General features: G+C 45.7%; 1 protein-coding gene across 1 annotated transcript in view; it reads right to left on the bottom strand.

Annotated features, from left to right (window-relative positions):
- Nucleotides 1–26868, bottom strand: part of SLC1A1 (solute carrier family 1 member 1) — an 88204-nt gene that overhangs the window by 47954 nt on the left and 13382 nt on the right. The gene's annotated exons all lie outside the window — the stretch shown is intronic.

Raw genomic sequence — 26868 nt, 5'->3', positions numbered from 1 at the left:
ATAAAGAAATGTTATACAGTGGACCCCTGAACAATGCTGGAGTCCGGGGTGTCAACCCCCACACAGTTGAAAATCCATGTGTAACTTCTGTCTCCACGAAAACATTAACTACTAACAGCCTTCTGTTGACTGTAAGTCTTACTGATAAACAAAAACAGTCAATTAACACATGCTTTGTATGTTACGTGTATTGTATACTGTTTTCTTATCATAAAGTGAGCTAGAGAAAGTATGTTACTAAGAAAGTCATGGGGCACCTGGGTGGCTCAGTTAATTAAGTATCCAACTTTAGCTCAGGTCATGATCTCAGTGCTGATAAGATCAAGTCTCGCTTCAGGCTCTGGTTCTCTCTTTCTCTCTCAAATATAAAAAAAAATTAAAAAAAAAGTCATAAGGAAGAGAAAATAAATTTACAGTGCTGGACTGTATTTATTGAAAAAAAAATGTGTGTAGATGGAGCTGCACAGTTCAAACCTGTGTTGTTCAAGGATCAAGTGCACGTTCTCCGAAAGCGTGCCCTCAGAGGTGTCTACATGAATTCTTTCCTTGTGCTGGCTTTGCTAACTACAAATCTCAGATTTCAAACGGTCCTAATATCTAACTGCCTTACTCCTTCCCACTCCTACACTCTGCTCCTTCCCAGGTCACCCCTTTTAATTTTTATTTTCATTTTTTTTTACATTTATTATTATTATTATTTGCAATCTCTACACCCAACATGGGGCTCGAACTCACAACTCTGAGATCCAGAGTCACTAGTTAGGAGCACCATGCCCTTCCAACCCCCTCTTTTTTAAGTCAACAGATAAGATGGACTGCGATGACTTGTACATCTTTTTTCCTCCGCTAACCAGAAATACAGTGACAAAGGGTAGAAAGAGTCAAGGAGGGGATAATTGGATATGGTCCTTTACAAACTCAGACAATGAGTCTGAAAATTTACAGTTGCTTGGGCAAGTTAAGAGCTAGAGGGTAATGAAAAGAGATGTGAATTATAATCAACACTAGAGTTTTCATTTAAATCCTGCTGTGCTCCCTGTGGCAGTTAGCAGGCCGAATAAAGGAGCCCCACACGGTATAGCCACATGGTAACCTTATCCCTGATTTAATTTTAGTTTCCTACACATTCCACCTTTGTCTTGATCTCTTTGTTCATGCAGGCATTTCTAAATGTATTTCTGATCAGCCATTTTAAAATATTTTTGGAACAAACACACTCAAACCCTTCTCTTATTATAGCTAAGACACACACACACACACACACACACACACACACACACACACGTCCAATTTCAATCCTAGTTGGTTCGTATTTCAAAACCCAGGGCTAGAGACCCCTGAATGGTTAAGAATGCCAAGGATTCAAAATATTTTAAGTGAATTTTAAAAAAAACATGTCGTGCTCACTTCCTACTTCATAAATTGCCTATGTTCCGCTGTTCTATATGAAACATACGTCTTTTACGCTGTAAGGATATACTCTATAGTACCAGCGTTTAAAAAAAAAACCCAAACAGAGAGACATTCTCTCTCATACTATTCAGGCTGTCTCAAGTAAACGTGTGGCTTGTACGTCAAAGGCGGCTCTGTATGTAAAAAGAAAGGAGATGTGTCTTTGCTCAGAAAACAGCTACAGAAGCACTCTGTTGAGGGGCAAAAGAACTCCATGAGCTCCAGTCTTAGGGTTTATATTACTGCTGATTAACTGTGCCTCTAATCATTTCTACCCCAAATAAATGCAGGGAGATGAGAAAGGAAAGCACTTGCTGTTTTTCAGCCTTTGTCCAGATGTGGGTTTTATGGGAGAGATAAAAGAATTACCACAAAGCCATTTCAGAGCTATCAGAGGTGGTGATCACCAGGAAAAGGTTACTGTATTTAGTACTGAAAACTTTGTATCAAGTATGTTCTTAGAGTTGAGTATCACAAATTCTAAGTTCTTCCTCCCTCCTCCCTCCCCTCCTCTTTCCTTTCCTTTCCCCTCCTTCCTTCCTTCCCTCCCTCCTTCATTCTTCCTTCCCTTCCCTCCCTTCTTTCCTCTTTCCCTTCCCTTCTTTTCTTCCCTCTCTCCTTCTTCCCTCTTCCCTTCTTTCTTCTCTCCCTTTCCTTCCTTCCCTCCTTCTTTCCTCCTTTCCTTTCTCTCCCTTCCCCTCCTCCCTCCTTTCCTTCCTTCCATTTTCTTTCCTGAAAAGGAGGAGATTGTAAATACCAATCAAGACCCGGAACAGCAGTTGAGAGAGGAGCCCTGGGCCAGAGATGTCACCCTGGGACCCTCAGGTGTAAGAAGTAGCTGCTGGGGAACCTCAGTCAGGAGCTACACCTTGTAAATGGGTGTGTTTTATCTTGGTCTCAAAGCAGTTTGGAAAAACCAGATGTCTGATAAGAAAAAATCACTGGAAGAATGTCCAGGTCGCAAGATGAGGTCAGGGTTTCACAGGGCACAACCCTTCTCTACCTTCTTCCAGAGCCAGAATCTTGGACTGGATTCAAGAGCACAGAGAGGTCTTTAAGGTCAAGGCTGCTAAGGATAAGAGCTCACCAGGAGGCAGATCGGACCCACGTGGTACGGCAGCTCCTGAACCAGGGAAGGGGAGAGTCAAGACGGTGCCTGAATGGTGCAGCGCTACAGAGGCCCTCCGCAGGGCCAGCACGGGAGCCTGAGGGTAAGACTGTTACCAGGACGTCGGTAGCCCCAGAAATTACCAGGAACTCACTCTTGGGCAGCTTTCCCTCACAAAGGCAAGAAGATCCCAAGCAAGGAGTGAGGCAGCTGGGGAGGAACCCCACGTTAGAACAACAGGCTCAAGTTCTGGCTCCATCAGTTTACAAGCTGTGTAACATGGGCCACAATTTAAACCTCTCTCTTCAGGGCAAAAGGCTTGGATGAGAGGCCTTCAACGTCCCTTCTAATGCTCAAGATGCTGTGATCATCTCTGAGCCTTGGTGTCCTCAGCTTTAAAATGGGCTCATATGACCATTTCATTAGCTCCTACAGCTGGCCAGGCCTTCACCACTTTTTATGCTGAGTGTATCTGTGAAACGGGGAAGGAAGATCCTAGGCGGGTAGACATTAAGACCTCAACTAGAGGTTTATTCTTTAATTTCATGGTGTCACCATCAGCTGCCAGTCCAAGAGCCCTACCACGAAAGAAATGGGGTGATTCTTTTCACTCTAAGCATATACAAAATTACTGTTCATGACATAATTCTAGAGGGGCGCCTGGGTGGCTCAGTCGGTTAAGTGTCCAACTTCGGCTCAGGTCATGACCTCACAGCTTGCGGGTTTGAGCCCCAGGTTGGGCTTCTGTGCTGACAGCTCAGAGCCTGGAGGCTGCTTGGGATTCTATGTCTCCTTCTCTCTCTACCCCCAACCCCATCCATGGTCTGTCTCTCTCCCACTCTCTCTCTCTCCAAATATAAACATTAAAAATGTTTAAAAAAAAAAAAATAATTCTAGAAATCGCAATAAGAGAAAAAGTCACACGTAATGATTTATACCGGCGTATGATCCCCTTCACCCCCATCTCCAGTTTTATCCGGCCTTTGTTCTTCTGCACATGTGGGGTTTTTTTTTTTTTTTGTAGTTATAAAAATTAATTTGGTGATAGTTGAATGGCATTTGAGTCAGGTTTATGAAAACAGCATTGTTCCTGTTTTAGGGTATTTTCAGAAAAGAGATTAAAATCTTCTGTGTTTTTTTTTTTTCAATCAAAGCCCCAGAATAGTTCTCTGGTACACGGACTGACTTTGGCTTGATTAAATAAGAACTATTGGCAGAGGAAAAAATATTTTTAATTATCACTGAAATAGTTATCAGCCATGCCACCATGCTATGCACCATATTAGGCAAATTAGCAATATGCCTTCTTGCCCTTTGGGAGCTAATCTAAGATGAATGCTAATAACCAGAAAATAAGAAGTACAGACTGAGTAAAGTTTTTACCAAATGGCTATGTGCACACACTGAGCAGATGTCAGGATGGTTTCTCTATCCTGTCCTTCCACTGAAGTATAGCTGCACCCCTTTCTCATCTTCTTGTTCGGAGCTAAGTATAAGCTCTTGACATGAGCCTTGGCTCCCCAGAGATGCCTCTGTAAAGCTCTATTTTTAAACCCTTAAAAAAATGTATTTACTGCACAAGCAGTATTATCCCAGTTCTACTGGAAATGGTAAGTTCAGAAACTCACTCCCAATCTCACCAACTCAAACGTCTGCAAAGTGAAACTGTTTCCATTTCTTCATATACTGTTCAGGTGAATCGTGACACAATGGTTAACAATTTCTGAGTATATACTTCGTGTCGGACTCTGCGCCAAGCCCTTCAAATGAATTCCCTTGGGTATTTTCTTGTAATTTTTTTAAGTTTATTTATTTATTTTGAGAGAGACAGTGAGTGAGCAGGGGAACAGAGGGAGGGAGAGGGAGAGACAGAATCCCAGGCAGGCTCTGTGCTGCCAGCACAGAGCCCGATGTGGGGCTTGAATCCTGACCTGAGCCAAAACCAAGATTCGGACACTTAACCAACTGAGCCACTCAGGCGCCCCTCTCTCTTGTAATTTTTAATTGCTGTATAATTACAGGGCTGGGAGGCAATTTTTTTATTGAGATAAAATTCATACAACATAAAATTTATCATCTTTAAAATGTACAACTCAGGGATTTTTAGGATGGTCACAGTGTTGTGCAACTGCCACCGCCATCTAGTTTGAGCGTGTTTCCACCAGGTTTACCATGAGCACCCGCTCTCCCACCCCCGGCAAGCACTAATGTGCCTTCCGTGACCTGCCTGTGCTGGACATTCCGTATCAGCGGAGCCCTTCAGCACGAGGCTGGGATGGTTAGTCTTACGTGTCAACTTGGCCAGGCTGTAGTACTAGTTATTCCGTGAAACACGGATCCAGGTGAGGCTGTGAAGGGATTTTACAGATGTGGCTGACATCGACAATTAGTCCACTTTAATTAAAGGAGGTTACCCTTGAGGACCTATGTGGTCTCCTCCTGTCAGCTGAGGCTGATGAGCAAACACCGAGGAGGAGAAGAAGAAATTGTGCCTCAAGACAGCAGGCCCTACTCGGTGCCGCAGCTGCAGGCCTGCCCTCTGCATTCCAGACCTAAACGAACCCACGCTTATGTGAGCCAAATCCTTAAGTCAGTCTCCTGCATGCATACGCAGGACAGTCTGTGACTCAGGAGGACCCCGACTGATACCACGGCATAGGTGGACTCTTGCACTTAGTGTGTTTTCAGAGTTCATCTGTGTTACACAGCACATGAGCAGTTTTGTTTTGTTCTTGGTGTTTCTCCTTGAACATCAGATCATAGGCATTTCCTCAGGCCGCACAATTTCATCTTTTTGAGGCGCTGGATAATGCCACTTTGGAGGGACATACTTCTTGACCACCACCCAACTGTTAAACATTTCAATTGCGGACAATTTTGTTGAATGTTAGCGACTTTTTCTGACAACCAAAGGGTCACGCACAAACTATGATACAAAGGCTGGAGTTACTGTTCGTTTTCAGGCTCCAGGGAGGAAAGTACATTAAGCGCATCCTTTGAAGTATCTAATCCAAGAAGAAGCAAAAACAAGTGCACAGTTATTAATGTTCAAGTATATGCCAAGTACTGAGTGCAGAGGTCCTGAGGGGGAGGGGATAAGAATATAATTTTGTTATTACTGCAGTGATAAACAGTTTGCTTCATGGATGGAACTGTCCCATCAACAGGAAATGTGGTCTGTGCCGTTTTGTCAACAGCGATGATGCTTTATGCTGAATCACCTCTCCTGTCTGTTCACCACTGACCATTAAGAATTCAGCCTGGCTCAGGAAGAAAGTTGATTTTGTTGAGGGTCCATAAAAGGTTTCTATGTCTAGGGTGCCTGGGTGGCTTAGTCAGTTAAGCGTCCGGCTTTTGCTTAGGTCATGATCTCGCGGTTCGTGGGTTCGAGCCCTGCGTCGGGCTCTGTGCTGACTGCCAGCTCAGAGCCTGGAGCCTGTTTCAGTCTGTGACTCCCTCTCTCTCTGACCCTCCCCTGCTCATGTGGTCTCTCTCTCTCTCTCCCCTAGAAATAATAAATAAAACATTAAAAAAAAAAGGTTTCTATGTATCCATTAAAATGTGTAATATCATTGGCATATGTTTGAAAATTTGACTTAAATGGTATCAGTCTGGATATAGTCTTTTGTAGTCTGCCTTTTCCTTTTGAGATGTTTTCACTCTATGATAGAGACCTATTCATATTAATACAGGTACATCCGTCCTAACAACGTGTTTAGGACTCCTACACCACACTATTGTGTTTTTGTTTTCTGTACCATTAAATTCTGTTCTTATCCAATGATTTTGTTACAATTTTTTTTTTAGAACAGGTTTGCCCTATTCTTTCTCTAACTTTGTGAGTTGACTGCTTAGTATATTAGCATGTTTGTTTCAATATATGCATGTAAGAGTTTACATTTCCTTCTAAATTCTGTTTGTGTTTCCTAAGTTACTGCATAGTAATAACTTGTTGGGTGTTTAGTTCTGAACGTCTTGCAATTGCTATTGTGATTTCTTCTTAGATCTGTAAATTCTCTAAAAAGATGCTTATAAGTATCCAAATATATGAGGATTTGGGGGCTTTTTAATATTCCTTCTAATCTCTGTGATACACTCTGACCGATTTTCTAGTACCTACTTTCCAGCTTATGCATCTTGACTTGGGTCGCACTTACTTGTTATTTCACTCATCTGCCAAGTTTCTAATTTCTGGAACTTACTGTATCCTTTTCAGAGTATCCTTCTTCTATTTCCAAGTTTTTATTCATTTGTTTCTTTTTGCTTGTTTTGCCTTTTTGTTTTGTTATTTTTTAAAAATTTAAATCCAAGTTAGTTAACAGAGTGTAATAATGGTTTCAGAAGAATTTAGTGATTCATCACTTACATATAACATCCAATGCTCATCCCAACAAGTGCCCTCCTTAATACCCATCATCCATTTAGCCCATCGCCCCACCCAACCTCCCCACCAGCAACCCTCAGTTTCTTCTCTGTATTTAAGAGTCTCTTACGGTTTGTCTTCATCTGTTTCTCTTTAATCACTGAAAAATTAAAAAAAAAAATTTATTCTTTGAGAGAGAGCGAGCGAGCAAGGGAGGGTTAGAGAGAGACACACGGAATCGGAAGCAGGCTCCAGGCTGTTAGCACAAAGCCCAATACGGGGCTCAAACTCATGAACCTCGAGATCATGACCTGAGCCAAAGTTGGACGCTTAACGGACTGAGCCACCCAGGTGCCTCCCTCTTTAATCATGTTAAACACACTTAGTTTTCTTTCAGATTGCTGTATTATCCCCAGTTTTTGGAATATGCATTCTCTTGCTTGTGGTGTGTTTATTAACTTGTGTCATTTCCTTGTGTGGTTTATAATTTTTGACTCAGATTTCTCTTTTGGGGTGGGGAGGGGGCAGCTCTTTTGGGGATTTAGGAGTTCCAAGACCACTAGGACAGTTTTCCGGTTAGTTTTTCAGGTTAGGAAGTTGGCATTCTGTAGTGGTATAATTTCAGATCACACACTCAGTTAAGTCTGCATTTTAATTTTTCATAGGTGCTCCTCTTCCCCTGTTACTCACAGCCAAGGGCAGATGGCAAGCTTTCCTGAGGGTTTCCTAAACCACTGGGCAGAATTTTTCTGGTATTCTTTTCAAGCACAGTGCCAATTTATATTTTGTTTTAACATTTTATTTTATATTTGAGACAGAAAGCGAGTGAGCATGCTAGCGGGGGAGGGGCAGAGAGATGGAGACAGAATCCGAAGCAGGCTCCAGGCTCTAAGCTGTCTGCACAGAGCCCGATGCGGGCCTAAAGCATAGGGCTGAATTTTGAGAATCTAGGCTTTACACAGAGGTCTGGTAAGATTCTAGTTCCTTTACTCATATGGTCCAAGATCATAGCTCTTTTTCCCATGTGGATATAAAAATCCCTGTCTCCCATCATTACAGCCTATAATTGGATCTAGACCTTAACATCATTACATCACTTTTTTACACTTAGGCCTTTGAGAAGTTCCCTTTTACTTGATGTTACATGAGGGTTTTCCTTTATTTCTTTTGAGTTTAGGTTTGGCTATTTATTGATATGGAGAGGGGGATTATATTTCTGTGTTTGAGATGGTAGGGATTAAGCCATATTAGCTCAACCACCATACTATTAGATGTTACAACACCTCCAATTATTTATTCCTTTTCTTTCGAATATGACCACTTTAAGATGGATAAAAGAGCTCATAAAGATTAAAGCTGAGAGTCCCACAGAATACAGGAAAGAGCTTGCTGTATGAAAGCCTTGCTATATTAAAACATTCACTGCTGTTCCAAGTACTGCCATGAAACCTCATGGGATCAATTAGCCAACAATCATTTACAGACCACCTAATTCCTGAAACACACTGGCCGATGGGAAATAGAGATGAGAGTAATGCATAATCAAAGGGCCTTTAATCTGCATGATGAAATGAGGCATGTTAAATCACGTGAGACATCTTGAAGGAAGAAACTAATTCGGCACTAACTCCAGGAGGCAGGTTCTGTCGTCAGATGATCTGTGTTCAAACACTGGCCTCACCAATTAGCTGTGTGCTCTCGGGCCAAATACTTATCTCGCCCCCCGTGCCTCTATTTTCTCATCTGTAACAACAGGCATAATAAAATGCCAACCCCATAAAGCCACTGATAGATTTTAAAAATGAGACTATCTACAAAGTGCTTAGAATAAACAGTACCTGTCTCACATAGTAAGTACTCAGTCGATGTGAGCTATTACTACAGGCTATACACTCGTCACAGGTTTTCTCATGAAATCCTTAAAACAGTTTATGGCTCTCATGGGGGGGGGGTCATGGTCACTGAGCTCGAAAGCAGTGGTGTCAGAGGTAGAGGGGAGAAATTCACATAAAATATCTTAAGTGTGCTAAGTTTACGAAGTTATTCCCTTAGACTATGATCTTTATTTCAGTAGAAAAATATTTCCTTTTATTTTACCAATGACAAAAATTTCTGGGTTAAAGAAATGGCACACAGGGTACCCAGGAGATGCACTAAATGTAAGTAAAGTATGTTCATCTCGATACTACTTGCTATTCCTGCAATAAAAGTCTCCGGATCTCAGCACCAGAAGAAAAAATTAAAAAAAATATTTTTGGTGTCTTCTGAGGTAATTTTCATGGTGTTTTCAACGACCTAATTAAATTCTGCAAATGTTTATGGTCCAAGGGATGTTAGGTGCACTGGTGCCATACAAAAGTGGACGGCATGAGACCCCTTCCCTCAAAAAGGGCCCATCACGGGGGCGCCTGGGTGGCTCAGTCGGCTAAGTGACCGACTCTAGATTCTGGCTCAGGTCATGACCTCATGGTTGGTGGGATCGAGCCCGGCATTGGGCTCTAACTGGCAGCGAGGAGCCTGCTTGGGGTTCTCTTCCTCCGTCTCCGAAGGGGACAAGGCCGAAGGCAGGCTCCGCAGAGAATACAGACAACCGTCTCTGGATTCCTACGCAGTTTCCCGGCCTGAGGGCACTTCGGGGCAACGCCGGCTGGTTTTCACCACGCGGCCACGACAGGAAGCTGTAGCCAGTGCCAGGACGGCACCCCGCAGGCCCCACCCATGGGAGCCCCGGGAAGAGAGAGGGAGGCCGGCCTCCCCCCCCACCCCCCAGCGGGTCTCCGTACCAGGCAGAGCGCAAGGCGAGGGCACCCCGGCCGGCAGTGTGCCACGCACGCCGCGCAGCGGGAAGGCCGGGGCGGGACGGGCTCGGTCCCCCTGCGCCCACAGCTGTCCCCGCGGCCCCTTCGTGGGCCGCCAGCGCCCCGCCCTCTGCGGCGTCCCCCCTCCTCTGCCGCAGCTCGGGGCTCTCGGACTTCCACGCGGGGCAGCGGAGAGCGGTGGCCACAGTGGCCGCAGGGCAGCGACCCAGCCCGGGCTGAGCCCAGGGCAGAAGGAGGAGCTTCCAGCCAGGCCGCCCCTCCCAACCGCGCATGCGCCGTCAGGACGAGGCGTGGGGTAGGGGCGGCTCCTCTGCCCCAGAATCCGGCTTAAAAAAAAAAAAAAACTTTTTAAAAATGTTTATTCATTTTTGAGAGACAGAGAGAGAGAATGGGAAGCAGGCTCCAGGCTTCGAGCTGGCTGTCAGCACAGAGCCCGACGCGGGGCTCGAACTCACGAACTGGGAGATCATGACCTGAGCCGAAGACGGACACTCAACCGATTGAGCCACCCAGGCACGCCCAGAATTCTGCTTTAAGAGCAAAAGACCCCTTAATTCCTGCAACCCGTTGGCCAATAGGGAATTTTTTTTTGCTCTTTAAGAGCAAAGGACAAAAACCTAACCTGGAAGCAAAACCAAAGTTTCCATCCCACCATGGGCAGAAATGCCATAAACCCTCATGCTTCTGTGCCACATGCACCCTCAGCCTCACGGCACCTGCCAATAAGGGGGACGTGGACCATGGCGTCCTCACGCAGAAGGACGTATGTACGACATCACTATCGAAAGGAAGCAAACAAAATGGTTCCTTTTCACCCCAAACCCCACTTCTGAAGGTAAGTTCCAGCCACCCTCCAGATATGAATAATCAGATCTGAGGCAGGGCTTCGTAGAGACCGCAGCATGGCAGCAAAATGCAAGCCTTCTTGAAAAATTTTGCTTTGCAATTGATTCAAGAAAGGTAGGTACACAAATCATGCATGTGATAAGGGTATACACACAATTCTTACTACTCAACAATTAAAAAATGGGCAAAGGAGGGGCACCCGGGTGGCTCAGTTGGTTAAGCACTCAAATTCAGCTCAGGTCATGATCTCATGGCTTGTGGGTTTGACAGATTTCACTCACTCTCTGTCTCTCTCTCTAAAAAAACAAACATTAAAAATTTTTTTAAAAATAGGCAAAGGATTTGAATAGACATTTCTCTAAGGAAGATACACAAATGGCTGATAGTCACATACAAAGAGGTTCCATATCATTAGTCATTAGAGAAATGTCAAATGGAAATTACAGTGAGATCCCACTCACACTCATCAGGGAGGCTCTCCAAAGAGCAAATCAACACAACAGAAAACTCTGGGTTGGTGAAGGTGTGGAGAAACCGAATGCTCCTAAATTGCTGGCGGGTGTGTAAAACAGTGCCTTCCCCATGGAAAACTATACTTCCTCGAAAAGTGAAACTTAGTCACCTCATGACCCAACAGTTCCACGCCTAACAACAGACTCAAGGAAATTTAAAACACACCTTCACACAAAAACTTGTGCTCAAATGTTCATAGCAACGTTATTCATAAGAGCTCCAAAGTGAGAAATAATAAACGTCTATCATCTTAGGACAGGATGGAGACATGGTGGCGTCTCTAAGCACTGACACTTTATTCCGCTCTGAACTGAAGTACAAACACCCGTGGGGTTTGGATGCACCTGAAGAACTTTATGCTCCGGGAAGCAAGGCAAACACAAAAAGTCCACATATGACATGTGATCCCATTTATATGAAATACCCAGGACAGGCAAATCCGTAGAGACAGAAAGCAGATTAGTGGCTGCCATAGGATGGGGGTGAGGGACAGGTATGGGGTTTCTTGTTGGGGGGGGGCGATTGGAAGTGCCCTGAAATTACGTTAGTAATGGCTGTACAACACAGTGAATATACTAACAGCCATAGCACCGCTTTTAAATTTTATGTTGTGAGGAGCATATCTCAGTTAAGAAAACACATACACAGGAGTGCCTGGGTTGAGTGTCTGACTTCAGCTCAAGTCATGACCTTGCGGTTTGTGGATTTGAGCCTCATGTCGGGCTCTGTGCTGACAGCTCAGAGCCTGGCGCCTGCTTCGGATTCTGTGTCTCCCTCTCTCTCTGCTCCTCCCCTGCTCTCTCTCTCTCTCAAAAATAAACATTAAAAAAAAAAAGGAAAAGAAAAAGGCAGATGATAATATTAACTATGATTCATTTCCATTTTGATTGGCTAACAATTTGATGGCTTTTTCATGGAGTGGAAGAGAGACAAAAATATAGGGAAACTTCTTTTTTTTCCTTTTAAATATCATACTAATAGCGCAAAGATTGCCAAAAATGTGGCATTTTGTTCAAACTTCCACTTAGTAGGCTATGCATGAGCTTCTCATATCTGAAGGCCTCACCATCTGGAAATAACTATTTGAAAACTCCAATGAAGCCAGACATGTTTATTAACAGCTCAAAAGAAGATGATCAATTTAAAGAAAAGTTGTGATTACAGATTGCATCATGGCCCACGAAGGAGATGTATGGGAGCTTAATTTTCAATTACAGGGTAGAAAAATCAATGAAAAAAACCAACAGAAAACTGGGATTATTCTGAGAACAGTGTGACCTGAAAATCCCTGCAGGAGAAGAAAAATCAAACTAATGGCCACCGGGGGGGAAAAATCAGCAGTCACTAATTAATAACATCCAACCTCTTCCCTAAGTTCTCTGGATGGTACACTCATGGTCCTGGAGCTCATGCCATTTAGACTCCAGGTGAAGACACGGTCATATCAAAAATGTGAGTATGTTGGGGCTCCTGGATGGCTCCGTTGGGTGAGTATCCAACTCTTGGTTTTGGCTCAGGTCATGATCTCAACAGTTCTTGAGAGCAAGCCCCACACTGGGCTCTGTACTGATAGCGCAGAGCCTGCTTGGGATTCATTCTCTCCTCTCTCTGCCTCCTGCCCCTTAATAAATAAATAACTTATTAAGAAATAAATAAACTTAAAGAAAATGGGGGACCCGGATGGCTCAGTCGGTTAACCGTCTGACTTTGGCTCAGGTCACTGTCTCACTGCTCGTGAGTTTGGGCCCCCTGTCGGGCTCTGTGCTGCCATCGTTGGATTTTGCATTTCTCTCTCTGCCCCTCCCCTGCTCATGTTCTGTTTCTCTTTCTCTCTCAAAAATAAACATTAAAAAATTTTTTTTAAATAAAAATCAAAAAATAAATGTGAGGATGTCACCCAGATCTGGAGTTGAGTCTTAGCTCCTTAAACCTGTTAAGACATAGTATCCTTAGCAGCCAGAGGGATTGACAGTGGGATTTCCCGAGACTGCAGGCGAGGGCTAAGCGGGATAAGGAATGCAGAGGGTTTCGCCTCGCCCTGGGCTGGAGGGCTCAGGAAGTGAGCAACAGGTTGATAAGAGCAGCAGCAGAAGCAGAAAGAAGAGCTTTCCAAGCTTCTACTCGGGTACAGGTGAAAACCAAACGCAAAGAAGCATAAGGGAAAGGAGACCCAGGAATCTGGGATCTATTTCCGTTTCTGCCACGACTTTGCTTTTTGGTTGCTTCATCTAAAAACGTCAATGCAGAAGTTTTCGTTTTACAATGTATTTATCACATTCTCACTTGGTCCTATTTCCTTGAAGATCTTCTAATTAGAGATATTTCAGTGAAAAGTTTTGAGGCCCGGAGGACCCAATGCCAGTGCAGGGCTGAACAGAAACTTCTATTTAGAGCTGGCAGAAGCTCAAGTTTTATTTATTTATTTCTTTTTTAAAAACGTTTTATTTATTTCTAGGAGAGAGAGAGAGAGACAGCGTGAGCAGGGGAGGGTCAGAGAGAGAGGGAATCACAGACCGAAACAGGCTCCAGGCTCTGAGCTGGCAGCACAGAACCCAACGCGGGGCTTGAACCCACGAACCGCGAGATCATGACCCAAGTGAAAGTCGGACGCCCAACTGACTAAGCCACCCAGGCGCCCCAGCTCAAGTTTTATTTTAAGCTTAGCTTTTAATTGTCTTCAAACTCGTGAATACCCACCAACACCAGTCTCAGAAATATGGTAGGAAGGGGCTGAAGAATAGAGGCAGACAGAATAGGAGGAACGTGACATAAGTTAGATACAAGTGGCCCAAACTTTGCTCACTATTTACGTCCTTGCTCTGGGACGGAAGGCGAATAGTAGCCTCTCCGTGCCTGAGTGTTGTCATCAGTCAAGAAGGAAGGGTTCCTGACTCAGAGTCCTAGGGTGGGGATTAAACATGATGAAGTATAAAGTGAAAAAGATTCTCCTCCTTTTGTTTTTAAATGTTTATTTTTGAGAGAGAGCACGCACTCAAATAGGGGAGGGACAGAAAGAGAGACAGAGAATCCCGAGCAGGCCCTGAGCTACCAACACAAAGCCTGACTTGGCGCTCGAACCACAAGTTTTGAGATCATGACCTGAGACAAAACCAAGAGTGGGCCATGTAACCAACTGAGCCACCCATGCGGCCTCCGCTGGCCCCCCCGCTCTTCTTTCTTCTCCCTTCCCAGAGGGTGGGCCTTCCCAGTCACTTCTACCTTTCCCCTTGGGAAGGGGAGGGACTCGTGTTGAAAGGAGACTGTGGGAGCAGTGATCTGACATTTGTCCCCCTTCTCCGATGGACCAATGTGACTGATGGCTCCTCCAAGTCAAAGAAGCCAAAACCACCACAGTGACAAGTCGTTGGGGCCTCTGTCACCATAGAGTCTTTGTCAACTGCCCTAAAATCAAAATGAGGAACCACTCTGTTCTTTTTTTTTTTTTTTTTAAATGTTTTATTTATTTCTAGGAGAGAGAGAGACAGCGTGAGCAGGGGAGGGTCAGAGAGAGGGAGTCACAGACTGAAACAGGCTCCAGGCTCTGAGCTGGCAGTCAGCACAGAGCCCGACGCGGGGCTCGAACCCACGAACCGCGAGATCATGACCTAAGCGAAAGGCGGACGCTTAACCGACTAAGCCACCCAGGCGCCCCTGAACCACTCTGTTCTTAAATATAGAGTTTAAATACATTTTAATGGCTTTTCACTTTACATGAGAGACTGCAAACGTCCACGGCTAGGGGGTCAGAAGAGCAGTGAGAGAAGCATGGCTCGGGGTCTATGCTGGCGCAACCGCTCCAGCCCAGCGTGGTCATGTGGAAATGAGGGTCTTTAGTGGCCTCATCTCCTGAGTTTTTTAAGAGAAACTAAAAGGGGCGCCTGGGTGGCCCAGTAGGTTAAGCGCCTGACTTCAGCTCAGGTCATGATCTCACCCTTGGTGAGTTCGAGCCCGTGTCCAGCTCTGTGTTGACAGCTCAGAGCCTTGGGCCTGCTTCAGATTCTGTCTCCCTCTCTCTGCCCCTTCTCCTCACACTCTGTGTCCTTCTCTCTCTCAAAAATAAACAAACATTAAAAAAAAAAAAAAGAGAGAAACTATGAATCTGAATCTTGGTGTGAAACCACTCAAATTTTAAATGTGAAGCTTAGGGGCATCTGGGTGATTCCATAGGTTGAGTGTCCGACTCAGGTCATGATCTCAGGGCCGTGAGATGGAGCCCTGGGCTAGGGTCTGCGCTTAAAAACAACTGTTACACTCCTTCAGGTCACATCGAATACAAGCCAATTTCTTCTTCTCTTTAAAAAGAAAATATTTATTTATTTATGTAGAGAGCATGACCATGTGAGTGCAAGCAGGGGAGGGGCAGAAAGAGATGGAGGTGGAAGGGTAGAGAGAGAGGGAAAGAGAATCCCAGAGCAGGCTCTGCCCACGCAGGGCTTGATCTCACAAATCACTGAGATCATGACCTGAGCCGAAACGAAGAGGCGAATGCTTGAGCCACCCAGGCGCCCCAAGCCGTCTCTCGTTCCTGTTTTCCCACTAAAGACAGTATAGGAACACGACAAATCAGACAAGGGAGAGCCACCATGCTCAGCGACAGCAAATAACCGCAGTGACTGGGAAACCATCACGACCATGATGACCTCAAGAAGCATCTGGTGGCCCTGAGCGGGTCTTACTTGTGCCCTGAGTGACGTCTTCGTGCAGCACGACGGGCAGTGCAGTGGGGTGAAGCTAACTAGAGGGCGATGCTCCTGGCCGAGACCACACGCTCCAACAGGCAGGACGGGATGCGTACAATGATCACAGACCAGAGACCTTGCTGGTCTGCAGGAGAGCTACCTGAAGTCACCGGAATTCAAGGGCACCCTGAGAGAACCATTTTCGCCTGGATTAGGAGAGGCAGCAGCTCAGATGAGCCTTTGATGTGAGAATACAATTCAACAGGCAGGGATTGCTCCTGAGGAGGAAGGAGAGTGGGGGACACACCCTGAAACCAAGGGGGAAGGGGGAGGAAACATTCAAATGCCTCTGTCCTAAGCACTTTTAATGAACTATACAAACGACCCCTGGAAGTAGAGTCTTTCTTAAGCACTTTTATAGTCCATTAGTTTCTGTAATCTTTGAATCTAATAAGTCTTAAATTTTTAATTTGTTTAGCAAAAAAAATTTTTTTTCATGTTTATTTTTGAGAGACAGAGACAGAGTGCAAGCAGGGGATGAGCAGAGAAGAGGGAGACACAGGATCCGAAACAGGCTCCAGGCTCTGAGCTGTCAGCACAGAGCCCGACATGGAGCTTGAAGCCACGAACTGTGAGATCATGACTTGAGGCTCCCCCCACAACAAGCCTTTAATTTACAGATAAAGTAACACACGAACGGTCAGGAAACTTGCTCAAGGTCACATGGCGAGCCTGGAGACCCAGGTCGGTCTGACCCCACAGCGCTTCCTGTTCGGTCCTCAGTGGGGTGGTGTAGAGAACTACAGAAAAAAATTGCCTATCATGAAATGTCCAGAATGCCTGCGAGGAGAGTATACATCTCTGACCCTTAAGCCCCTTCCTTATCAATAAGCTCATTGTCAGGATTAAATGGGATGAACCACTGTTAACCTTTAAAGTAAGATACAAACATTAGCTATTAGGAGAGATGATGAGCAGGCACGGAGCACAGGCAGGCACCGGCGGGGGCCCAGACTGGAGATAAACCTGAAGTGTGCAGGACGGATTAGAACACGGAGGAAAGGCAGTCAGGAGGCTCTTCCGGGCTGGAGGGTGGGAAAGGAGCCTCCATCAAGAAGGATGAGAGAGCAAAGTCAGGAGAAGCGTGAGAATCCCACATCCATGGTTCCGGTGGGGGGAGATCTTGCAAGACGGTAAGGGCGGTTCATTTTGGAGATTGGGTTGAGGGGGGGAGTATGAATCACTTTGATACTTCATCTGCTTCCCAGACAGAAGAGGTCAAGTACAGCCACTCTGACTCTGCCATGTCCCCACTGCGAGCCCTCTCTTATTTTGCCCTGCTTCTGCTGAAACGAAAGCCACCAGACTGGGGCTCAGTCTGGAGGGAATCAGCTGGTGTGTACTGTATTCGACTGTCTAGATGGTCACACCATTCAGGGAAAATTCATACCAGCTTCTTCTGAAGGCACGCAGGGGGTGAAGCACTCAGCTTCCTGAAGTCACACGGATCCGATTTGGAGAGATCATAACCCGAGGCTCCCCCCACAACAGGCCTTTAATTTACAGATAAAGTAACACACGAACTGGCCCTTTCACAGAAGTTGCAGGTCACCCCCTCTTTCCTGGTGGCATCTCACAAGAGACGAGCAAGAGGAGCCTTTGCACCAGTGTGTTCTCTCCAAGGGTCTGGAACTGAAGGCCAAGTACAGGGATGTGGCGTGAATTGAGAAGCACACTTTGAGGTGGATAGAGGGAAGGACCTTACCTAATGACTTGTTCACGTACTGTTTTACTTGAGCCAAGACACCTAACTGAGAGGTGGGTTGGAGGGTCTAATTCCTTGTACCATGCTGGAGACACACAGGACAGACACAACCAGAACCCATGCTCCCTCCTGGCCTTGTGGGGAAGATGCTTGATGTGGCCAAACAGGAGTCCCGTCTGGCTAGAATGGTAACTCTTTACCAAGAGGAGGCTGGGGTACAGGGAAAGAATTCTGACTACACCATTCTGGGGGAGCACTCTAGCTCCCCACCTCTGGACACCCCCCTCCACACTAGTGTTGGTGTTTCCCAAGGAGTCTGTCTTCCACGCTTTCTTTGGCGAAGAGGATCATTCTCCCAGGGTGATCCTATCTGGTCTTAGAGCTTCAATTTCCATCTCTATTCTGTCCCCCAAGCACCGGACTCAATATACAATTGTCTTCAGGGAATCTCTGCCTGGCTCTACACCTCAATATGGGAAAAAGTAACTTATCCTTCCTTATCCCAGAAGAGCTCTGACTTTTCCTCCTGGGTCATCCTGGTGGTTTTAAAACAGGTCCACAAGTCATTTGCCACTCTTCCCACCCGGATGTACAGTCTCTGTCCCTTGCCCTTGAACCTGAGCAGGCACTATTAATGAGAAGACAGTAGAAGTGAGGCTGTGTGGACCCATGGCTAGGTCAAAAGGGCCAGCCTCTGATGGTCTCTCTTCTTGGGCCACTCCCTTTGAAGTCCTAGGTACCATATAAGAAGTCTCCCTGACCTGAAGCTCTCATGTTGGAGACACCACATGGGAGACAGAAAAAAGAGAGCAAGACAGAGACAGAGAGAGAGACATACACCAGAGGAGCCCCAGGCAGCAGACAAGTGATGGACCCTCACCTGACTCCCATCCAGCTACCATCTCTCTGCTGTCACAAGGAGGGACCCTAAGAGAAAACTGCTTAGCTGAGCTTTGCTGACTCTCAACCACAAGGACTGATAATATGACTGATGTTTAAGCTACTCAGTTTGGGAGGGACTAGTTACATAGAAATAGGGCCCCAGAAGAATTCCGTCCTTACCTGCCTAAACTGTGCTGTCACTGCAAACACTTCCTGAAGGCTGGCCTCGGCTTAACTACCTCTGATGGATCTTGACAACTCCGTGAGGTAAATTCATTTTCAGTGAGAAACTGAGGCACAGGAAGTGAGACACCGTGCCTAAGACCCCACAGGACAAGTGACACGCCTGAGCTCCTGAAGTAGTGTGGGTCCAAAGTGGCAGACTTCGGGGACATTCTAGACGACCGGGTGCCCCATCCAGGGCCCAGAGCATTGAGGAGCCCCAGGTTCTGCTGATTCTACTGGCTACAGTGCTCTCCAATGCTCCTCCCTCCCTCCCTCCCACCCTCACTGACACCGCCTTGGTTCAGGACCAGCTCACTTCTCACCAAGACTAATTCCTCAGCTTCCTTACACCTTCCTCCTCCAAAACCAAAGCCAGAACCAAAGCCAGAGTGATCTTTCCAAGATGCAAATCTGGCTGAGTCACTCTCCCGCGTAAAGCCTCTTCAGGGCTTTCCCATCACGAGTGGCTCCCCAGCTCCTTGGTGGAGCCCCACCCCGCCCCGCCGTGGTGCAGTTCTGCCTCCGTCGTGGTCTCCAAGCCTCCCCATGTTGCCACCTCTGCTTTCCCTCTGTACCTGTTTGCCATTTCAGCTACTTCAAAACACAGCTCTAGGGTATTTGCAAAGCCTTCCCAACCTCCTCCGCCTTCCACGTGACAAGGACGCGTCTGTCCCAGGCCAGATAAGCAGCAGGCCCCGGCTTGCCCTGCAGATACACAGAGCTAAGAAGTGCCCTTTCTGCACGCCCAACAGCGATCGGAACCACGAGATCAGCTATCCTTGGTGGTAATGACGGCAGCATCAGACCACTGCAGGCTGTGCCCTCCACAGGAATCACACACCAGAAAGCAGAAACTCCTCGCCATTAAACACGGATCCAAACAATGGGCCTGTGTCCAGCAACCTGACTCCTGAGGCTTGCGCATGTCAGTATTTATCATACGGTAAATACTGGCACTTTGTTTTTAGCATACAGTCCTATGATTTTGAAAATGTGCTAAAATTCTTACCACCACCACCAAAATTAGGATGTGGATTATAGAAGAGTTCCATCACCCCAAAGAATTCTGTCATGCTGTATCTTTATAGACAGACAGAAGGACGCACACACATCGTAATGTCTGGCAAGCACTAATCTGTTCTCTATCACTACGGTTTTGTTGAGAATGTCCTGTGAATAGAATTCCACTTTATGCAGCCTTCTGAGACTGGCTCCCTTCACTGAGCATAATACTGTTGAGATTCATCCAAGTTTTGATCATGTCAATAGTATGTTCCTTTTTCTTGCCAAATATAGCACATCATATGGAAACACTGCAGTGTATGTATCCATTCACATATTGGAGCATACGTGAGTTGTCTTGTTTTGAGTGATTATGATTAGAGATTCTACAAACATCTGTGTACTAGTTTTTGTGTGCATGTAAGTTTTTCTTCTAGGTATATACCCAAAAGTGGGATTGCTGGGTCATATGGTAAGAACACGCAGAACTTTATAGAAGAGGCCGTCAAATTGTTTTTCTGAGACGCTGTAGCATTTCACATTCCTACCAGCAATGTGTGGCTCCACATTCTCCTCGGCACATGCTACTGTGTTTTTTATTTTAGCTCTTGAGTGTTTTCGGAGCGCCATCTCCCATGGTGTTAATTTGGATTTCCCTAATGGCTAATAAACCTGAACATCTTTTTTTGTGTTTGCCATTGGTGTATCCTCTCTGATGAAGTGTCCATTCAAATCTTTTGCACTTTTCTTTTCTTTTTTTTTAATGTTTTATTTATTTCTAGGAGAGAGAGACAGCGTGAGCAGGGGAGGGTCAGAGAGAGAGGGAGTCACAGACTCTGAAGGAGGCTCCAGGCTCTGAGCAGGCAGTCAGCACAGAGCCTGACGCGGGGCCCGAACCCACGAACCGCGAGATCATGACCTAAGCGAAAGTCGGACGCTTCACCGACTGAGCCACCCAGGCGCCGCTCTTTTGCCCTTTTCTAAAGCTTGGTTGTTTTCTCACAATTCTGAATTTTGAAAAATCTTTTTTTTTTTTTTTAAGCTTATGTATTTTGAGAGAGAGCACACACAAGCAGAGGAGGGGCAGAGAGACAGGGAGAGAGGGAATCCCAAACAGGCTCCACACTGTCAATACAGAGTCCAATGCAGGGCTCGATCCTACAAACTGTGAGATCATGATCTGAGCCAAAATCAAGAGTCGAGGTTTAACCAACTGAGCCACCCAGGTGCCTCTGAAAATTCTTTATATGTTCTGGACACAAGTTCAGATCTGTTAGGTGATGTGCAATTATTTCCTCCTGGTCTGTTGATTGTTCATTATCTTTTATCTTCCAGCTCTGCAGAGGTATAACTGAAATTAAAAACTGCGTATATTGAAGATGTACAAGTTGAAGATTGAATGCTTATTTATTCTCTTAACAGTATCTTCTATAAAACACATTATTTTTTATAAAGTCCAATTTATCCTTTTTTTTTTTTCTTATGACTTGTGCTTTGGATATCTGAGGACTCTTACCTAACTCTAGGTCATGAAGATTCCCCCCTGCCCAGAAGTTTTATATTTTACCCTTTTATATCTGTGATCCACTCTGAGTTAATGTTTGCATAAAATGTGTTATTTATGTGGAAGTTCATTTTTTTTTTTTTTTTGCCAGACAGGTGTACACTTGTTCTAGTACCGTCTGCTTACAAAACTATCATTTCTTCTTCAAACAGTTTTTGCACTTCTTTCAAAACCCAATCAGGCATTTCTGCAAGGGTGTATTTCCGGGATCTCTATTCTGTTCCACTGATTTACGTGTCTGTCCCTTCAGAAATACTACACTGTCTTGATCACTGTCTTAAAATAGTAAAGTATAATTCTTTCAAATTTCTTATTTTCAGAAGTGCTCTGGGGCACCTGGGCAGCTCAGTCAGTTGAGTGTCCGACTCTTGATTTTGGTTCAAGTCATAACCCCAGGGTACCGGGATTGAGCCTCGGGTCGGGCTCCACGCTCAGCCCTGTCTGCCACTCATTCTCTCTATCAAAAAAAGAAAAAAAAGTCTTTCAAAACTATTTTAGTAGTTCTAGATCCTCTGCTTTTTCACATAAAGTTTAGAATCCTCTTGTCTGATGTGTCTACAAAAAAAACTGCTGAGATTTTGATCAGAATTGCATTAAATCTATAAATCACATTATTGTGGGGGAATTCAATCATTATTGTGAATCTTCTAATCCATGAGCAGGTGTATATCCAGTTAATATTTTATTTTTGGAGCTATTATAAATAATATTTTAATAATTTCTATTTCCAACTTTATGTTGTTAGTGCAATAAAAAATGATTTTGGGGGACGCCTGGGTGGTTCAGTCGGTTAAGCGTCTGACTTTGGCTTAGGTCCTGACCTCACGGTTTGAGCCCCGTGTCAGGCTCTCTGCTCTTAGCACAGAGCCTGCTTCAGATCTTCTGTCTCCTCCTCTCTCTCTGCCTCTTCCCCACTTTCAGTCTGTCTTTAAAAAATAAACATTAAGAAAAGTTTTTTTAAATAAAAAAATGATTTTTGTGCATTAACTTTGTATCCTGCAAATGTGCTAAATCATTTACTAGTTTTATGAGTTATTATGTAGATTCCCTGGGACTTCCTATGCAGAAAATCATAGCATCTGTGAGTAAGGGCAGTTTTCTTTCTTTCTTTTCAATCTATGCCTTTTATTTCTTTTTCTTGTCCTGGTTCTGCACCCAGTGAGTTACTGAATACAGGCGGTAAGAGTGAACATTCTTGCCTTATTCCTGATTTTAGGGGAAAAGTATTCAGTCTTTCACCATTAAATATGATATTAACTGTAGGCTTTTTACAAGAGAATTTTTAAGAGTTTAATGCAAAAATTCAACTGTCATCTTTGCTTAATTTTTCTTCTCCTCTCTCAGATTTTAAAGTGGTTTCTGCGAGTGCCTGGGTAGCTCAGTCAGTTACACATCCAACTTCAGCTCGGGTCACGACCTCGTGATGGTTCGTGAGTTTGAGCCCCACGTTGGGCTCTGTGCTGACAGCTCAGAGCTTGGAGCCTGCTTGGGATTCTGTCTCCCCCTCCGTAAACCTTCCCTGTTCGCGTGCTTTCTCTCTCTCTCTCAGAAATAAATAAAACGGTTGCCTGGGCGGCTCAGTCGGTTAAGCATCCGACTTCAGCTCAGGTCATGATCTCACGGTTCAGTTTGTGAGTTCGAGCCCCGTGTGAGGCTCTGTGCTGACAGCTCAGAGGCTGGAGCCTCCTTCAGATTCTGTGTCTCCCTCTCTACCCCTCCCCTGCTCACATTCTATCTCAAAAATAAGCAAACATTTAAAAAATTAAAAAATAAATAATAAACATCAAAAAATAAAATGGTTTCTATCTAAAATTCATCAATTTCAAGGTGTGTGGTAATACCTAAACAAGTTCAAATGTGTCTGTAACACTATGAATACAATAAAACCTGACCTATGATTATGCACTAATTGCACTCAGGAAATAGCTTAGGAACACAAAAGATAAAAGGCAGGGTATTTGTTGTAACTGCAACCTGATATTATCCACTGTCCCTGCAGCTGACAGCGCCCCCTGTGTCTCTCAGTCGGTCTCAGCTGCAGCTGGTCGTGTAACTGGCTCAGAGCGTGGGGGGGGTGTGTGTGGGGGAGACTCTGGCCCCTGCCAACCAGACAATCACATTCCCTTCCTCTCAAGACTGACTGAGGGGTATATGACCCAAGTAGGGCTGCCTGAGACTCAGGCCAAGGCATGGGAGTCTTGTTGGAACCGTCGGATCAGAAACGTTCTCTTTTCTGCTGGGCACGAAGAGGGAAATGCAAACCCTTAGCTGTCCTCACAGCTATCTCACCGCCTCCGGGAGAGAACAGAGGCAGGCAAAACCTCCATGTAAAGGGGCGCCTGGGTGGCTCAGTCGGTTAAGCGTCCGACTTCGGCTCAGGTCATGATCTCACGGTTCGTGGGTTGGAGCCCCGCATTGGGCTCTGTGCTGACAGCTCGCTCAGAGCCTGGCCTGTTTCGGATTCTGTGTCTGTCTCTCTCTCTGACCCTCCCCTGCTCGTGCTGTCTTTCTCTGACTCAAAAATAAATAAAAAACATTTAAAAAACAAAAAACAAAAAACCCCTCCATGCAAAGACAGAACCGGCCAGGACGGTATGGTCTGAACCCCTGCATCCAGCTGTACGTGAAGCCAATTACAATTTCTGAGCTCTGAAATTATCTGAGCCATAAATTCTATGCCTCGCCCTCCCCTCTCCTCCCCTCCCTTTTGTCTTAATTAAGCATGTTTGACCTGGATTTTCTGTCACTTCCAATTAGGTGGGTCCTAAATTACAGGTGGGGAGACAGGGTGTCACTGGTATCCTGGGTGTCTCCAGCATCAACCGCATCTGTCATGCGCATGCAAAACAAAGCTGGCTGATGTTGGGGCAAGGCTCCCCCGACGACGTGGAGGCCAGGAGGCTGGGCTGTGGGACAGGCCAGGGCGGGAGACGTCAGGCAGGTGCAGAGTTCTAGAGGCTGCAGAACCCATCATGCCACTCATTCCCATAATGCCCATAAGCAGCAGCCACCGGTATGAGCAGACATCCTCGCACTCACTTCTCGGCCACCATTCACAGACCTGGTATCTTTTCAACACTTTTTTTTTTTTTTAGCTAAGAGTGTCCTAAGGAAACCTTTTAGCACTCGAAGCCATATGGCTCTGTGCTGGTTATTCTCTCTTTGCCTTTCAGATTTAACTTCTGTCCTTCCTCGCCCTGCTTCATGTCCCAGGAGGCTGATCTCTACAAAGCGTGTAACTCAGGGTTCCTTGTCCTCTGGTTTTGGGGGAGTTTAGCCAAAGAGAGGCACTATCTGTAGATCTCAGAGAGAGAGAGAGGGGTCAGAGTTATTGATTACCTACCTTGCCATGGTTCTAGCAGTGCGTTCCTGAGGCCACACAGTCATGAGGTCCCTGTGCCACAGCTCCAGCCCTCACTGGATGCGGTAATACTGTCCCCTCCTCGTGGCTGTTCAGGCTTAGAGGAGCTCACAGCCTCCCGCAGGGATTACCCCTGGGTGCCTCACCATCTCCTGATGGTTTCCTTAACCCTCCTCAACTCGGGAAACGTGCCCTGATTAAATTCTGTTCAGTTGAAAAGTTTTGAGGGGTGTCTGGGTGGCTCAGTTGGTTAAGCATCCAACTCGTGGTTTCAGTTCAGGTTCATGAGTTCGAGCCTGCTTGGGACTCTCTCTCCTTCTCTATCTCAATCTCTTGACCATGAGCCACCCCAATGCCCCATTTTTGTGCCCTTTTTTTGCATAGATTCCCCTCTAAGAAAAACCTTTTGTCACTATCTTTGCCTAGTGAACTCCTATTCACCCCTCAAAACCTAGTAAAAATGTTACCTCCTCCAGAAAGCCCTTCCTGGGCTGTCTGCCCTGGAGGAATGAGTCTGTTCTTTGGCCCCGCGGAGCTACCTCTGCATCTGTTATCCCCTCTAACAGAGCCAGTCTTGGCGCATCCCCTCTTCTGAAGCTCCTGACGCATAAACACTGCAGGCCCCCTTCTGTGCTCCCACTGCCCCAGCATCAAGCCTGACCCCCCACAGCTACTGGATCAAAACCTGCTGCATTGAGCAGAATCAGGGATGCAGAGCTGACATACAATCACATGCCCAGGAGGCCACTGCGTTTTCTACTCTGTATTCAACAAACCTGCTTACAAAAGGCAGGAGAAAATAGCGGAGGGGATGCGACTGGCTGAGCGTGACAACAGGGCCACAGGAATGGGGATGCAAACTCTGCGACATTGTCCAGGGCCATCCAACCCAGAACGGGCATCATAAATATGGCCTCTCCGGGAACTCCTGACCATGGGATTGTCCTCCTTTGACAATGGCCATGGTAACGCACCCATGTGAAGCGGGATGCCTGGTTCCTATGCCTCTGGACCTCTCCCAGGTTTCTGGGGTTCCAGGAGTCCAAAGAGCCGCTTGGGTTCAAATGAGGATGAGGTCATTGTAGAACCAGCCCACAAGAACGCAGTGTCTACAGTGAAACGACTGGCTGAGAGGCCATTTGTGGGCGAACCTTTCAATCTGGGAACAAGCAGACGCGCGCTCTCTCTCTCTCCCTCAAAGGTGTGTCAGTCCCTCATTTGTAAGGCTGGGTTATTTCTGAGCTACATATCCATGACGTGACTTGTGGGTGTAAAATCTCCCATTTTCTACCATATGTGATAATCTCATGGATGAGGTCACCTCTCGTGGTCTGTGGAAGCTCTTCATCCACCTTGTGATTACACTCTATTCTCTCATTGGTGCCTGTGCAGATACTTGGCCTCCAAGTCACTGGAGGAATCATCAGTTCTCGCACCCAGACTCGTACGGTGTGGACACACCTCTTCCTCAGGTCTAACACCTGAGGTCTGGGTACTACCTCTCTACATAACCAGTTTTACAACTCCTGTAAACACCTTCTCGGCTCATTACACAATCTCAGAAAGCCTTCTCCCCATGAGTAAACGAAATCCAACCATCTTCCCCACTGCTGGTTTTAGTCACGAGCAACTGGAGAGACTAAAGGAAGAGATGGACTTCTGGCAGAAAGAAGGCAGTCAGCTGCCCTGGATTTTCTAGAACTTTCCCAAGCCTGGAATTCCCAGTTTGAGGAACCTTGCACCCAGAAGGCTCAGTCTAAGTAACTGGGACTCCCCGACGTTCCTCAGCTGTTTCCTCACCTCTGCTTAGAAAACGTGTGTCCCCTTGAACTTTGGTCTGTAATGAACCCCACCATGCTGCCTCGCTGCCCACTGTTTACCTATCTGCCCTCTGTTCTGTGGAGCTGTTATTTTGAACCATCCTTCCCCCACCCCCACAAGGGCCACAGAAATATTCACATTTATTTTCAAGTGCGTTAAGACACATTTGAAGAATTTTATGGTATTTCTTTAATCAAAATCAAAATGGTTCCCAGCGTTAAGAGGTTGGGTCAGGAATCTGTCTATAAATACCTTGGATACTTCTCTTAATCTTCACTGGAAGAAAGAAGGCAAAGATAGCCAACTTGTTTGATTATTGTTTGTGAAAGAAAAGAACAATCATGTTTTAGAATGTTAAACATGCCATATAGTCAGTCAAAGGAGCCCAGATGCCTTTTCACACAGAATGAGAGTATGGCCCCAGAAGACACACAAAGATGATATTGTGTCTTCAACGAATAACACTGT

This window comes from Hyaena hyaena, unplaced genomic scaffold (assembly GCF_003009895.1).
Source record: "Hyaena hyaena isolate Hyena2069 unplaced genomic scaffold, ASM300989v1 scaffold_51, whole genome shotgun sequence".
In the NCBI taxonomy this organism is placed as follows: domain Eukaryota; kingdom Metazoa; phylum Chordata; class Mammalia; order Carnivora; family Hyaenidae; genus Hyaena; species Hyaena hyaena.
Note: the sequence above shows the minus strand (reverse complement) of the source record. Positions and strands in the feature narration are given on the sequence as shown.